Genomic DNA, 16,254 nt, shown 5'->3' on the forward strand with positions numbered 1-16,254 from the left:
CAGCAGGGATGGTAACCAGCTGTCACAGGGGCAGGAGAGCAGCACCTCCTTCTCCCTAGCAAGGTTTCTTAAAGACATTCCTATTCAATTAAACAAACCTGTGTGGCTCTTGTGTTTCACAGCTTCAGAGCACTGCTGCGTTTTAATAAAAACTCAACTTGTGCAACCACTCTAATAAGACACTGAACTCCTGAAGAGAAGGGAAACTGAATCAGTCATCATTCATGGTGTATTTGTATCTGTTAACATTTATTTTATACATGATGTGGACTACTATTACTTTAATTTATTATTCCATTAACTTCCCTGTTTGTTGTGGGAAGTTAAAGCCAGTAATCATTCCTTTTCTCAGATGTGATGAATAATAAGCATACAAAAAAAAAAGTATACTGTGCAATGTATCAGCTGCCTTTTGTCTGTGGATAGAAAACTTTCAAATAAAGAGAAGTATGTTTTTAACTAACCCAATGTCTGTCTGTGTTCTGTGCAACATACAAGATTTTAGCAATTTCATGCTGGGGAGAAGTGGGTGGATGGGGAGGGAGGAGAGGAAAGGAGAAACCATGTGTGTGACTGTTATTGCGCTGTCAACAGCAGTGATTCCTCTGCTTGGGAAATTCTGTGATCCCTTCTGGAAACAGTCTGAAGATGCACTCAAGACTAGAATCTCCTGGCAAAATGTATCTATTTTCAGTGTGAAAGGGAGAGAAATATTATGCAGGGAGCTATAGACAGGTAAAACCTGCACTCGCGTCTTGTCTTCGCTCAGTCAGCCAGTCTTGCTGTGTGAATGAATCCTGCTGGCCTCCCTCAGTTCCTGACCCAATGGAGGAAAGGTCTTCCCTCACCCATGAAGAGCGATAGCTGAGGTCTAAGTCATGCTCTCACACACCCTCATTGCTACAGTGAAATGATGAGAGGTAGGAGAGTGACTGTGGTGTCCCAAGGGCCAGTTGCTCACATGCTTGCTAGGACTTATCTCCCACCACCTGCAAACGTGAATCCCACGAGAAATAAGCCCTTTTCCTGCCTGTTATCTCTCTGTCTAAGCCCACAAAGGTTTGAGGACTACATAGAGAAGCATACAGGCTGTGTGCAGAAATCTCTGCCTTTGCAACAGAGCTGCAAGACGAGAAAGCAGCTCACCTTGAGCAGTCCGTTGCATGGGCTGTGGAGCAGGAGTAGTTGGTTGTGTTTAACGCACACCCCTTCAGTGTACAAGTATATTCTCAAGGGACCAAAGAAGAAAGCAAGGCGGGGCTTCTAAAGGGTGTTTAGCTCCAGCTGAATATTTCTTTTCACAATCAATTAGCTATTCTGTTCTTTCTAAAGGATCACAGCTCAGGCTTTTGCTATCATTCCTTGTTAAATCAAGATAAGCACATCTTTTCTAGAGCACTTCTGAAGGCAGTTCAGTAATAGGCCCCAGATAGACAGTAGTGCTGGAGAGAGCTCCAGGCTGAGATTAGAATAATCCTCATGTATCCTCTTAGTTTACTATCCTATTAAAGATGAAACTGGAACCAAGATGGTTTTTTAGTCTCAGAGATTAACATATGCTACAAAGAAAGTCTAAAATATTATGCATATGTGGATATTTTTCTGCACTGTTAAGGAGGATAATACAAGTTTCTGGAGCGGTATTAAAAAAAAAAAGAAAGAAAAAAGGGCCTGTGAACATAGGAGCTGCTTTCTGAACCTGAAAAGCAGCCAAGCCAGCAGCCACAGTAAAGCATTTCTCTCAAATTTCTAATGAAGGCTTGAATATGAGGCCTGGGAAAAGAGCAACTGGGGTTGAGTGAATAAGGAAATGTCTGAGTTCTTCACATGCATGGCATTCAGTCACTCTGTCCTTGTTATCTTGTCTGGAAGAGCAGTCTTAGGGCAGGAGGTGTTGCGGCGTTGTCAAAGACACACTCAAAGTCAATACATCACCAGGCTATTTGTTCTTATAATCGTCTGCAAAGTTGAACAAATAGTTTATAATAATAAGCAGCTGTACAAGAATACTAAGTGGGGAAAGAGAATATTAAAATAATCCGAGTCACAGCTAGGAGACACATGATAGATCTCACTGGAGAAATGGAAAATTAAGAAACCTTTCCACAGCAACAATCCAATCTGCAAAGGGAAGAAAACAACCTTGGATTAACTACTTTTCTGACAGTAAGACTGTGAAACACCAAAGGAAGCCCCTCTGGGCTGTCTTGTCAAGTAGGCTCAAGATTTTAAGCGTATCAGCTCGTTCTCAAAACCCAGAGGTTTGCACCCACTCTCAGGCTTCACTGTAGGAGCAGCCCCAGTGCAAGACTCAGGAGCAGCAGCCCAGAGTTGGGCACAGCTCTGCTCGTAGAAGCTCCTCCAGGACTGGGCTGGCAGTCAGTCTCACAGGGGTCGGGTTAGAGATACCAGGGCAAACCTGTTCCACTCCTTGAGGGTCGAGAGGGGCAATAGGGACACATCCACCTTACTATTTCTGTGGTCTTCCAGAAACTTTAAAGTTCCCTTTTCCTATTATTTTTGCTTTGAAGTGTATTTTTAGAAAGTTCCTCACACGTGCTTCGTAACCTGAAATTTAAAGGGCCTGGATTGTTAAATTTCTCCTGGCTCAAACACAGTAAGAGCTAAAATAGGTCAAACAGTGAGACCTATTTGTTCTTCGCTATTGTCTGATGAGTTTGGATCACAACATACTCCTTTACTTTCAATAACATGAGTTCCTGGAGCAGCAGCTGGCTGGTTGACCAGGCTATTTCCCCTGAGCAACATTGAAGAGCAGAAACATGGCATTGCTACCTGCATACAGCACTGACAAGATTTTGAGTGCTACCAGCTCCACTGTCCCCACAAAGTAAAAGTGGACAGGGTTTCAGGAAAAGAGGTACAAGAATAGTTGGAGATTAGGAAAAACTAAATTCTTTACAGCAGCAGACCAGCAAAGCTCAGTACAAATAACTTAACCAACTAAAGACCAAAAGGTGACCCACTCGTGTCATTTAGTATTTACACAGGGAAAGATTTCCAATGCTTACTGGCAGAATCCTCCACCAAAAAAGGACATTTCTAGCAGGGAAAGGAATTGACCATTGGAGAAAGAAACCCTGTCTCTCAAAGTTGAAGCAAGCTTGTTTGTTGTTTGGGTTTTTTTCCCCCCCCAAAATCATAAAGCCCTCCTGCATCCCAGGTGCAATGTGCTTGATTCAGAAAACACCACAGTTTAGGTTTTTATAGCCTGCATGATACATATAGCATTGAGGAACAGTCACAGTGCTTTACCTTAAATATAGGCGTTTTCCTTAATGGCTTTAAAAAAAACCCCAAAAAACAACAAAGGCACAGAAAGAAGAAATGCTTTGATAAACTGTTGTTTAGCTGCAGAGGTGCAGCTGGATGACAGGGCAGCTGGGTGTCTGCAAGTTGGAAAAGCCTATTTACCTACTCTCTGATCTTGACCTTAGCTCAAAAGGGCAAGTGAAACCAAACGTTAAGGAAGGGCTTATTGTAAATCTTTCCAGGGATGCCAAGACTGAAGCTATTACAAGATGACTAGGCAGGAGTCTAGAGGGTTTTAAGCCAAATTTCCCCCCTCCCAGGGACAGGCAGGTTGAGGGCAGCTGGGGGCATGTTTCACAGGACAGCACCAGGCAGGACAGGGTGATGCTTGCAGTGGAGTTGGTGTCTGAGAAGCAGAGGCAGCACCACAGCACTTGCACTGTGCTCCAGCCTAAGATGCAGCACAGACATTCGCATCACTGCCCAACATCCTCCACAAAAGAAAAAAACCCAAAAGAAACCCAACCAGCACGATAGCCATCAGGCACTGCTTGTCTCAGCTCATGGTGCTGGCATTTGATCAACCTATTGCTGCTTGTTTTCATTAAACAAGAAGGAAAAGGTGAAAAGAGCACCCTGCCTCTCACAGCCATACGTGATTTGTCATTGCTAATTTTCTATAATGAGCTGTAGCAAGTGAAGCCAGTCTCTCTCCATTAATCCTGATGGGAAACATTTCTTCTTTGTCTTCCCATCAAGTGCCCCATATTCTTTGAGTGAATACATGCTACAGCTATACCAAACTCCCATGTCTCCTTGAAACTTCTCCCTAGCATCGCGAACTGAAGGCAGCAACACACAGCAGCTCTTCTAGCACAGTAACAGTCCCTGGTTATGACATGGGAACAGTAAGGCATCACCAGCTTTATTTCCTTCTTTCTACTGTCCATGTTTTATTATCCTGAATTGGAAGTGTAATATTGATTGAGGCTGCTTAAATGTCAATGCTTAATAATCCTATTAAAATAAAGAAGATCTTCTGTAGAGGGAAAAAAATGAAGCAGCAATGTTGCCTCCTGAAAGATAAATAAATCACCAGGCCTGGTTAATGTCTCCTCTTCTGCAGCCTTAGTTCTCGGGCTTTAGAAAGTTCTTCCCAGAAGATATATTGAGGCCAGGGGGACAATTGTTCAGGGATTTCTTTCTTCACTTTCTCTATAAATTGGTAACAGAGCCTGCTTATCCTTCACAAGAGATATTAGTAAGCTTCAAGTTTTGCCTCCACAACTGTTAATGGTCACTGGACCATTTATTACAGGAGGTGGCATTTAGCTCTAGGAGTTGAATCAATAGGAGAAAATAATCCCACCTCCTGTGTGCAGGCAGTCCTTCACAGTGGCCGAAGCAAAGTGGCAGATGTCTCAGGCTCAGGAGCTCCCACGGTGCTCATCCTTCCCTCCAGTCAGTCCACCCCTGAGTAAAGGCTCAGGCAGACCCATGTGCTCCACATTCATCCCTTTAACACATGGCTTATGCCTGTCCTAAACGGTGCTCAGATTGGAAAGAAAGGAGCAAACTTCCTACTGGGATTCAAGGATTTTTCCCCACTGCTAGTCCTCTCTCCATTTCAGCTCTCCCTGCCCAGTGCCCTGCCTCTGCCATGGGCTGGCACCTCGGCTCCCAGACGCGGGTGGTCATGGCCATCCCCACCCCTGCGCTCTGCAGAGACACACACGCGCTGCGCCTCCCAGCACACACACTCAGTCCAAGGGAATGAACAGAGCCCGAATGCTTTGTCCTGGCTCCTTTGGGTCACAGCCAGATACTCAGGGGAGGCAGGCGTGCCCATCAGGGATGAAGGATCCCCGGAGGTCAGCTCAGAGAAAGCCATCTTCGGTCGAGCCTCACGCACATCTGCCCCTGCAGAAGCCGAGACCAGCTGGGCACAGAGCAGAGTCGTTTGGCTCCAACCACACACCCACAGTGTCTACAAGCCTTCTCCCTGTCACTGACAAAACGCTACAGGATAGGCAAGAAAGATCCACTGGTTGAAGTGTGAGGAGAAGGTACATTCTGGGTGGGCAGGGGCTGGCCAAGAGGTTCCAGTGCTACCATTGTCTCACCAAGAAGTGGAACAACTTCCCTCTGTGCTGTTTTTGGGAAAAAGAAAGGCTCAGCAAGTTTTACTACCGCTCACATGGAGAAACAACATTGCTCTGGAGCAGACCTCGAGCTGAGAGGGACCTGGGTTGAGTTTTGGCAGGCATTGCTCACATGGGTGAGTCCATCAAGCAGCTCCATTTCCCATAGCCTCAGCTGCTCCCTGACAGCCTGATGCTGATTTTCAGCTGTTCTTTCCACCTGCTGATGCCCTCTGGAGACCCTGCCTCCTTCTTCAGGGTTTCTCCTTGCAGATATCCAGCCTCTCTAGCAGGGTACACAGTATAAGAATTTATTGTCAATGGCTGTTGAAGGGAAAGCTTCACCAACACCTCAATACATGCATTCCCACCCTACCCTAACCCAGGCTAAACATGGAGTCTGGAACCTAAACCCACCAGCCCTCTCAGGCCCAGCAGGCAATCTGACAGCTTTCAAACATGAATAAGAGGCAAAAAAAAGCCCAGAAAGCAAATTGCACTGCTTTGTTGAGAGTCTCAGATCTGCCAAGTGTTCCCTGCCACTTTTAATCACAAATCAAAGTAATCCTTTAAGAGGTTTTGCTGGAGGGAACATTACAGCATGCAGGATCACATAGAGTTCTCCAAGGAGAGTCACAAAGTGATACCAGGAGAAAAACTGAGGCAAAAGGCATGACACTGACATGGCTCCCAGATTCTGCTCTTAAAATGTTAGAGAAACCTGAGATTAGACAGATAATCATACAGGATGCTTGTAATGGCAGCCAGTAAGTGCATTTCATTTCTGAATTGCAACTTTACAAGCAGCACTGGCCCAAACATAAGCACAAGGAACAGTTTATCACCTCTTTTGGAGTAAACAGCTGAGCTGCTTAAGGAAAGCTTGACCTAAGATGACAAGAAGATAAAGAGCTCTGACATCTGCAACCACACCCTACAGCATCTGAACTCTGCTAGGGCTTCTCATGTGTCTCTCCCCTTGGAAAATGGTATAAGACAGACCGCTTGGTTCGTCTCTTTCTTGCTCATAAAATAACAGGAATGACGGCATTTGTTGCGGAAACTTTGCACCAGAAAGTAGGTATTACAGAAGTAATGTACAAGCCTGGCTCCTTCAGCTCAGAGACAGATGGGAACCTTTCAGAGGGCAATAGGAACTTGCTCTTCTAGCCTTAAACAGAAAACAGACTCAGGCCAGACACTGCAGAATTTCTACAATTTACCCACGAGTTTGACACTTTTCATCCAGTGAGGCGGGAAACGCGAGATGGATCGCTTCAAAGGGCGACATTTAGCATAGCTTATTTCATGGGTCCTTCTATTTAAGGGCTTGTAAAACGTCAGAGCTCATCATGCATTTTAAGGTGGCAGCACTGCCATCATTGGATTCGCTAAAGAAAATACTATCTTAGATTTTTTTTTTTTCCCCACAGCTGAAACAAAGTCCCTTTTGTAAAGAGCACAGGAGACATTCTAACTTAATGCTGCACAACTGCATTAAAAAGGAAAAGGAAGGTTGTAGTCCTCATTTTTAGCCACAATAAGGGAATATAACATAAGCCAGCAACACTAAAGATCATTTGGGAAGAATGAGGTATTTATTTTTCAGAAACAGGACCTGTCTTTAGCCATCTCTCTAATTAAATATTGACAGCCACAAAGGGGTACGGACCTCTCATCTTGGCAGCCATATCATGACAGAAGTGGTTACATATTCACATGTAATGCCTGCCCACACTGGTTCACAGCATGAGTCACTAGCATCACTATGTTGACAGCAAGACAGCACAGAAGGTGGTGTAGGTCCCATTCCTTGCACAATGTGGAATAATAATATTTCTTTTTGAAAAGAAACCAAAGACAGTAGTTTCTTTTTCCCCCCACAGGATTTACAGTCTTGCAAACCTAGCATAAAGTAGCCAAAACACCCTCCTTCACCTAGGTTCACTGACCAAGACACAGAAACCTGTGCTCAAGTGTAGAGCTCATCCAAAGAAACAAGGGTCTCCCATCATTTACCTAGTCTGCACAGGGAGGTCTGCTGAAAGGATTTCCTCCACCTACTGCTCATTTCCATTCTACACCCTACATCGGAGACATCTTTCTCACTCCCTGCTTATCCACCAGCCAGTTGATCAAATGAATAGCATGCTTTTTCCAAGCAGCAGCCCACTTCAAGGCAGCAAAGAACAGCTCTGTGCCACCCACCCAAGGGCAGGAGTAAGGAGCTCATCCTTCCCACCACTGGCTCTTGTCAGCTTCACATAGAGAGGGGAGGGGAGGAGTTGTCCCACCACAAACCCACTGAAACCAAGGGAAGCAAACGCAGAGATCAGTAAACATCAGCTCACAGACAGATGTACTGGGTTTCATGCAGCAGTCGGGGCAGGGTTTATCTAGATGAAGGCAAGATAATGGGGACTGGCTGGAAGACCCTGCAGTTCCCTCTTTGGAGGGCACAATATCCCCAGTTAATCTGCAGGGTTGTTGCCTCTTTCCCCACCTCTCAGCCCTTCAGTACTACTCATTCCTATCTGCACATAGAAGACCCTGCTTTCATCATGACATGGGCTAATTAACCAATTCTGACACAGTAATTAGCCAGTAAAAGTAGGTCTACACTTTCATATGTAACACATAAATGTTGTGGTTCTTGTGCCAGGGAAGCTGCAGACAGTGGCCAGGCACAGGCTGGACAACCGTGCCACTTGCCGCACTGCAGCTCACCCCATTCGCACCGCTCCATGACGCCGAGGAGCACGCAGTGACAGGGTGCTCAGTGCCAGGAGCAGCAAGGGGACACTGCAGGACCAAGGGAAAGGCCCTATTTGACTCCAGGATCACTCCACTAGTGCATCCCAGACATCCTTTTGAGCCAGATCACACTTTTAACGCATCGGATACATTTTGTACAAGAGCTCTGGCACGTCCGCATCTGTGTCAGGTGATGCTTAGTCAGATTTAAAGCAGCTCTGTGACAGTCGTAGAGCCTGTGAGCCTGTTTTGACTCAGTAGCCATGTCACGAGTGGAGGTGCCAAACAGTCTGCAGACAAGGGGTAACAGGTCTATCAAGCCCCGCTGAACTAGGGAACAGGACACGCATCCCCAGGAGTGCTGGCAAAGCAGCATTTCACATGCCATTTTGAACCACAGATATCGGTTTACTCTGCAAACGGTACTGAGTTTTAAATATCAAACGCTCTGTAAGAACATGTTTCTCCTCATCTTCCCCCCACTCCCTGCCCTCAGGGCTATATTGTCTTCCTCTCTATTTCTAGCTTGCAAACTTCTTAATGAAGTTTCAGTACTTCTCTGGCCAGCAGTGGATAGATGATATTGAGGAACAGGCACTATCCTCTGCCTGGTGCAGGCGCACGGTGTGACTAAAACTGAGGCAATGTTTTATATTGGGAAGGAGCTTCTAAAAATGTGTGAGGATAGAGAATATTTTACTATTTTGGAGCAAGCCAGGACCAACAGACCAGCATTCACTCTAATGCCCATCCACCCACATACTCTGAATTAAGCAGTGTGGCTGTTAGGAGGTCATTAAGCACTAGACAGATCCAGCCATGGTTCTGCTAAGTCAAGCAGGGCAGGGTTGTCTGTCTGCATCCCTGTGCTAAGTGTGTGATGTGTAAACCAGTGTGGGGACAACTGTCTCTCCCCTTCTCCAGTACCCCTCACCAGAGGTATTGCGTCTCAACACCAGTTAAATTAGTGGCAATTAACCACAGCTAGCATCTGAGCCAAAGACTGGCCAGGCTCTGGGTAAGCTCTTGACTTTTGGCCTGACAAAGGACCTTTGGGGACCCTGAGGACCCATCCATGCTTCCAGAGGAACACATGAAGCTTGCTGAGAGAAACCCTGTTATTAGGTACTATGAAGATGCTTCCATCTCATAGCATATGGCAACATCACATGCTGAACCATTTTTTAAAGTGCTTTATGTGCCAGGAAGCAGTCACATCAGGTTAGTGGTTCACAAGCATGCTGGAGTTCAGAAATTCACTTGCTGCTATTCCAACACTTCCCAAATGTCACTTGTGAGACCTGCTGCCCCTCCATGACTATACTGCTATTCCCCTGCCCCCAATAGCTGGAAGATGCATTTTATGTGTTTTCTCCCACAACATGGGTTCCTACAAATGCGTAACTTTTCAGAAAGACTCTGCAGGGTGGGCTACTCCACAGCACAACTCACCTGCCTTGCCTGCTTTTGTACAGCTTTAAAGAAAACATGTTTAATAGATACAGGGTCCAACAAGTTATGGTTGCAGAACTCACAGGAACATGACCTCCACAGGTTGGCTTCAGTCCACATTAGTAATGCAAACCATGTAACACAGAACATAGTCCAGACAAATATTGAGCTGATGTTGTCAGCTGATGTTATCTCACCACTGTTACCCAGGAAAGCGTGAAGTGTTCAATACTACAGGTGTTAGATGTTCACATCACAAGCCCCTCCAGCATCCTCAGTTTCAGGAGTTGTGGAGGATGCTCAACAGCTTAGTGAAAGGGTCAGATACTTTAACACATGCCCTGATCCCTTGAGGTTGATGATTTTTAAATTTATCTTTCAGTCCTGTTCAATAATGTGTAAGGTGTACCAACTTGGCCGCAAGCTCCTTTGAGTACAGGTTGCAGGTGAATATTTAAGGAGTCACATTCCTCAATAGCCTCTGTAGTTTTTAAAGGCTTGGATGAGCAAATGAAATAGCGTTCTCTCTGTCTCAGCAGAGGCATTAGCAAATTATGTTAGACAAAACATCTTTAAAAGGGTGCTGTCAGGGATATCTGAGCAATTGCCAAAGCTAAAAGGGAGAGCTAGGATTCAAATGCTGAAATGCCAGAGAGCAGAAGTCAATGCCAGAGGTAGAAGTCAAATAGATGAAGCTGGGTTGAGTTTATTCTCAAAGGTGAGCAATGTAAACTGTGATTTTAAGATTGTTTGCATTCGCATAACACCATGGTAAGAAAATAAGAATATTCTTGAAATTCCTGAATTATATTTAAATAAACTCCTGATTATGCTGTTCCTTAAGGCAAGTTTAAAGAGTGGTGAGGTTTTCCTGCTGCCTAAATGTACAATTGAGGCCACGCTTCCAAAAAAAGACAGAGAAAATTTGTCATCATCAACCAGAACCCAAACCGTGGGAGGGCAGCAGCACCTTTCTAGTAAGGTCCTACTGGGGTTCAGAAAAAAAGCCATAAGACATGTACGCTGGTACATCACAAAGTAGCGTCTGATAATACTGTGTTTCTCTAGCCCAACATGGCCATGTCCCATGGGTTATGAATTCATGGATTAGTATAATCCATACAAATGTAATTACAGATCTTTATAGCTCTCAGCAAGCTCTGCATACTGGCCATGTGCAGAACTACAAGTACTTCTCTAATCTCATTTTCTGACTTTTTTTCCCAGAAGCACATCACCAAGCCCTCCTTTATCCAGACAGAAGGTTGATGCTTTTAATATGTCAGGATTGAAGACTATGTGCTGTCCAGCACAGAAGCTTATTTTTCTTATCTCTCCCTCCACATCCTGTTTTAGAAACCCACAAGAAAATATTCAGGGCAGACATCAGGCAACGAGGTCTGTAACTATCCAGATTTTAACTACAAGCTTGTCCTAGGCTTAGCACAGACACTGTGCTCCTCTCAGGCTAAGTGCCATGTGTGGATATACCTGGCAAGACCTGGGCATCAGGACTGCTACCGTAACAGAAGTGATTGTAGCTGTCCTACCCAGCAGGCTGTGCAGGGGAGAAGGACTGTCTCTTTGCCCTGCTCTCCCATCACAAACATCTCATGCCAGGGCTAGCTCAAGGCAATGCAAACACGAGAGTACGGGCACAGAAGAACCAGCATCCCCCTCCTCTTCTACAGTCAGGAAGGAAAGGGGCCACTTTTCCAGAAGGAATGGATCTCTCTGGAGGGCACCATTATTTGAAACACCTTGCAGAGACCAGTCCAAGACCCGGACAAGCCTGTGCTACACCTGCCTCTGGCCCTACATGCATCTAGTTTAGGTACCTAAAACTCTTGTAGGGTTTTCAGGTGTCACAGCTAACCCAGGGTCTTCCTTGTAGGACCTGCAGCTTTCTCCTAGAACAAGCATGTGGGACCCCACTACCCTTGTGCTTTCTCCACCAAATCTGTTTCCAGTCCCTCCACTTCAGCTCTGGCCTGAAATTTGGGTATTTCCCATGCTGGAGAGAAAGATGAGACTTTAGTGTGCTCTGCTGTGCCACTGCAGCAGGGAACGTGCTGTTCAAATTGGCCGCTCGCCCCACCTCCAGTGCCTACCTACTCTGGTAAGGCCAAGGAGAAAGGCAAGCTCCGAGGGTAATTCAGCATCTCTTTTCCCCATGGGCTCTGCAGGAATCCTACAGAGGCCACTCAGGTAACAAGCTACGGAGCACCGCTTCGCCCCAGAGGCTGCTTCGGGAACAGGCAATTAAAGAATAGCAGTCAGGAGAAGTTTCCAGCCTGTCATCCATGTCACTCTCCCATACATGTGCGTGCAGATTTAAATTCTGGCAAAGGATGCCCTTCCTGACAGTCCCGGGTGTCGGCACTCCCGGAGCAGATGGGAAGCCAGACCAGCTCCCTCTCACACAGCCGGCACGCTCTGTCCCCACACCATGGGCACACCTTCTAAGGGCATGGACAGAGCTGGCTTTCTCTGACCTATTATGTTAATGGCCCCTGTGATGGAGACAGACAAGAACTATGCCAGTTAATAGCAATTATAATGAGGGAGAGAAACAATCCTTTTTCCAGTTGAGGTCGATAACAAGGCTCCCATGGGTACCTATGGGAAGCGGATTAGGACTGTTACAGGAAATTAAGATGTACATGGAAGTGTCTAAGGAACCCTGGAGAGAAGTTTTGAAACTCTTGGAGCCTGAAAAGAAATGATTCACTTATTTTCCCAGCTGGGTTTTGGGAGAAGCAGCAGAGTTGCACATTCACAAGAAACGCCACGCATTCACTGGAAATAGGTGAGCCACAAATGTTATTTGCTCTTCTCCATACTCCAATAGATGTAATTGCACATAGTGTTCCCACCTACCCCTCCAGCTAATAAACATCTCACTTCCAGTGAGCTTCACCTGAAATAAAGTTAGGGAACCAGTAGCGACTGGCCTTATTCCCTAACAGTTTATCCAGTGCAGAGTGTTTCTTTAGCACAGACTCACTTTTTCTGAGCAGGCAGCATTTTCTGCAGGCAGAAAGGTCTTCATTTCAACAAGCTACAACATATTCTCCCAGCTGGGGGGAGTTCACCCCTTCCCCAGTCTCTACTGGCCTTCCTGGTCTGGAGTCAGGGCTTCACTTCTCACTCAATAACTCATATCTCCAACAAGCCTCAGGGGCTGTTAAAGCAAATTCAGTGCCAGCCTGACTTCTCCACTGCTTTCAGGCCCGTCAGCAGCAGAAGCAGCGTCCCCAGCTTGGGGCCATCCTCTCCCAGCCCGTGTGCTCAGGGCCAGCCCGCCCTCCCTTTGCACGCAGATGGCTGGCCGCCGTGCCAATTAGCACAAGTTCTGATTTTGCTTCCCCGATGTGAACATATGCATTTGGGACAGAAACCAAACAGCCTGCCTTACTTCACTGAGCAGTCAGGTCCCAAACAGCTGACACGGCATTATGAGTGAGGACCACATCTCAGTGCTGGCTCATTAGTTTACCGGTCCTCCGAGCCAATCAGTGCAAACCAAACAGAAAACACATCTGGTCTCTGAAGAGCTGATCCTTTTCCAGTTCAAGACTCACCTCCATTCACTATCTTCCAACACCTGGAACATGTTTACTTTCCCCTTTGGGGCAGGGCTTTGCTCTTTCAAAAAGCAGGTGGTGGATGCCAGTTTTTCAGGTAGCTACATCAGGGCAATCGTATAGCTACGTTTAAGGCAGGATTGTGTAGTTTTTCCCAGGATGATGAGCTTAACGCTTCTACTTGACAGCACATTGAAGCAGGTAGCATTTATAGACCCAGGGGCACCAGAGAGTGCACTGATGCTCTGGGCTGCTACAACCTCCTAAATTCTGCCTGAACAACAACAACAACAGAAAACAACAAAACAAAACTCACTTAGATGGTAGCACTTCAAGTGAAAAAGCAGGGCCTTCTTCGTCCTACACAGCAGTTCCTTACCCTTCACACTCCAGGCTGCTAAACGTAACAGCATGACCAGGGGGCTGAAGTACAGGTTCTGCTTATCTTCTATTCATGGAATTGAGACAGCACAGACAAAACAGAAAATAATAGGAAAAATGCTTCCAACCTCCCTCCAAACAGCAGTAAAAACCTGTGATTAGATTTTTCTCAGCTACACCTCACTAGCATCCGAGATCCTATTCCTTAAGTGGACAATAGCTATGTTTCTCCTACATTGTCTCTTTTCATTTGGCATCATGGAGCCAAAGAGACTGTGCCAGTTTTCCAAGTTGAGGAGTGCTTGGACTTCCCACCAGTTTCTGTGGGAGCTGCAGGTGCTATGACTTGTGAAGATCAGGATCCTTCAGGTCAGGTGCTTACATATGTACTTTGAGCCAAGTTTGTTCAATTTGCCAACAGCCTGAATCAGGGCTCAGGAGGGGAACAAAATGACCATAGAGTAGAAAAAGGTTTGGTGGTCCCAAGAAGAGCCATCTGCCAGAAAGACTGAGAAAGAACATAGTCGAGGGGAGTGCAAGCTCCTATTTTTGACCATCCAGTGTCACAATGAAAACATCTACATTTTAAAGAACTATTTCATAGAAGATACTCAATGAATTAGTGATGGCAAAATCCTGCAAGTGCCTGCAACCTTTTAAACTGACTTTGAGTCCCTTCAGGTTGAATTTCCAGGTATTGTTGCACTTGCACGTGGCACTTGGGAAAGAACTTCAATTACAGGTTTTTGTTCTGTCTCAAAAGCTATCTCCCATATTTTCTCCTTTATTGTAGTTACTGTGAAAAGGGATCCTTTGGAGCTTTTTTGAAATGCTGACATCAAAGCCCATCTAAGATTAGCGAAGTACGTGCTTGCTATACAGCTTTAAGGACTCTAGCAAGCTTCTCCCTTATTTAGCTGCTACATTCAGCTCTCAAACATTGAGTAGACTCTTTTACTCCTATAGGTATCAGGGGCAGATAGAGGGGAAAGAGCAGGAAGGACACAGGGGATGCCTAATTCTTTATCACACAGAATAGTAGTTGGGTTCAGATGAGAGCTCCTGTCCATCCTAACCGTACACAGCAAATGCAGATGGCGAGGCAAAAAAACAACATACATTTGTGACAAGCAGGTCAGAGGCAATACATCCCTCTCCCACTTCCTCCATTGGCTCAGTCACAGAGAGAGCATCTGCAACAAATTAATTTCCCTTGGTGCGTTGCAGCCCCCTTGGCTGCATGCAGATCGCTCGCTCAGCATCTGCTGCCGGTCCTCACAAGTTCATGGCATGCTTTCAGCCAGTCGTCACAGTGCCTACAACTGCGGACTTTCAAAAGCTTTTACAACTGGTTACAAGATGGGTCTTCAAACCCAAAGTCAAGACAAGACCAAGATGTTAATTTCCATGCATTGTCCAGATGAGAAATTGAACCTGTCTCTTCTTGCAAGAAAAGCTAGGTACAAAACTTCAAAGGACCCACATCCTTTCAAAAGCCATAGCATTTTATCTTCCTAAGGAGGTCAGACGGTTAAGTTCTTACTGTGGAACGCTGTTTTATTTAACATGCACTCTCTCTCATTTGAAACCCAAAGTAGAATGTAAACAATTTCAACGTACTGCATGTTTTTGCTACCATAGAGCAGCAGCTGAGTAATGAAGGAGCAATGGTTTTGAAATTGCACACTAGAAACCCACCAAAAGTACTGTTGTGAAAGATCTTTCTTTTTTTCTCTTTAAAAAAGAGTGGCTTAAAGGACGATCTTCAAAGAGGGTGTCAATCTTTGAAGATCATTTTACATGCAAGATGCAAAACTCAAATGAATCTGACGTAAACAGGGAGGGGACACAAGATCTATAAACGCAGAAGTGCCAGAGACTGATCTAAGTTACAGCAAGTCAACCAGAGATGACTTTTCATCCCTTAAATTCTTATTTCTCTAAGCTTCCTGCTGCAGGCAGGCCCTTCCTCCTTCGTTAGCACCTCCTGTTTGGTTTCCTTCATCACCAGCTCAGAGGAACACCCAAATACACCCTGCAAACGTGCTCCAGCTAGGAATTAACTCATCCAGCACTACGTGCCAGAAGGATGAAGTTTCCCTTTCCAGAAGGGGGGATGCTGTTCTGCATGTTGCTGTGCCATCGTCTCGGGGAGGTGGCTGGGGAGTCATGAAGGCAGGAAAGCAGCTAGCAAAAGGACAGAGGAAGAGGAGCAAAAACTAAAACCAGAGTGCTCATTTGCCAAAAGGCCATGGTGACACACAGCGGTGTTCTGGAGACCAGGGCTGTGAGGGCCCAAACTAATGGGCAGGAAGAGCTGCCTCTATTACCTGATCTCACATCAAGCCAACTGATGTTCTTGGGCATTACACCAGCTGGCCTTGATAACCCATCTGTTAGGACCTCCTTGTTGTGGTCCTGTCCCCTCAGCTGGAAATGGGCCCAGAGCTCAGCATGCTACCCCCATGCTGGTGGGGTGGATGGTGGGACATGCCCTTCCCTCTGCTTCTGTCCACAGGTTCAGTTTTCACCACTGGGAATTGCTGCTCTGAAGCACCACCATTTGCTTGAGGTTGTAGTTACAGGATCCCAGTAGGGCTTATGCTTTTTTCGTTTACTTTAGCCTGAAATAAATGAAAAAGCCGGGTCAGGAAAGACCAAACATT

Source organism: Tauraco erythrolophus, chromosome 2 (assembly GCF_009769465.1).
Source record: "Tauraco erythrolophus isolate bTauEry1 chromosome 2, bTauEry1.pri, whole genome shotgun sequence".
Taxonomy (NCBI): domain Eukaryota; kingdom Metazoa; phylum Chordata; class Aves; order Musophagiformes; family Musophagidae; genus Tauraco; species Tauraco erythrolophus.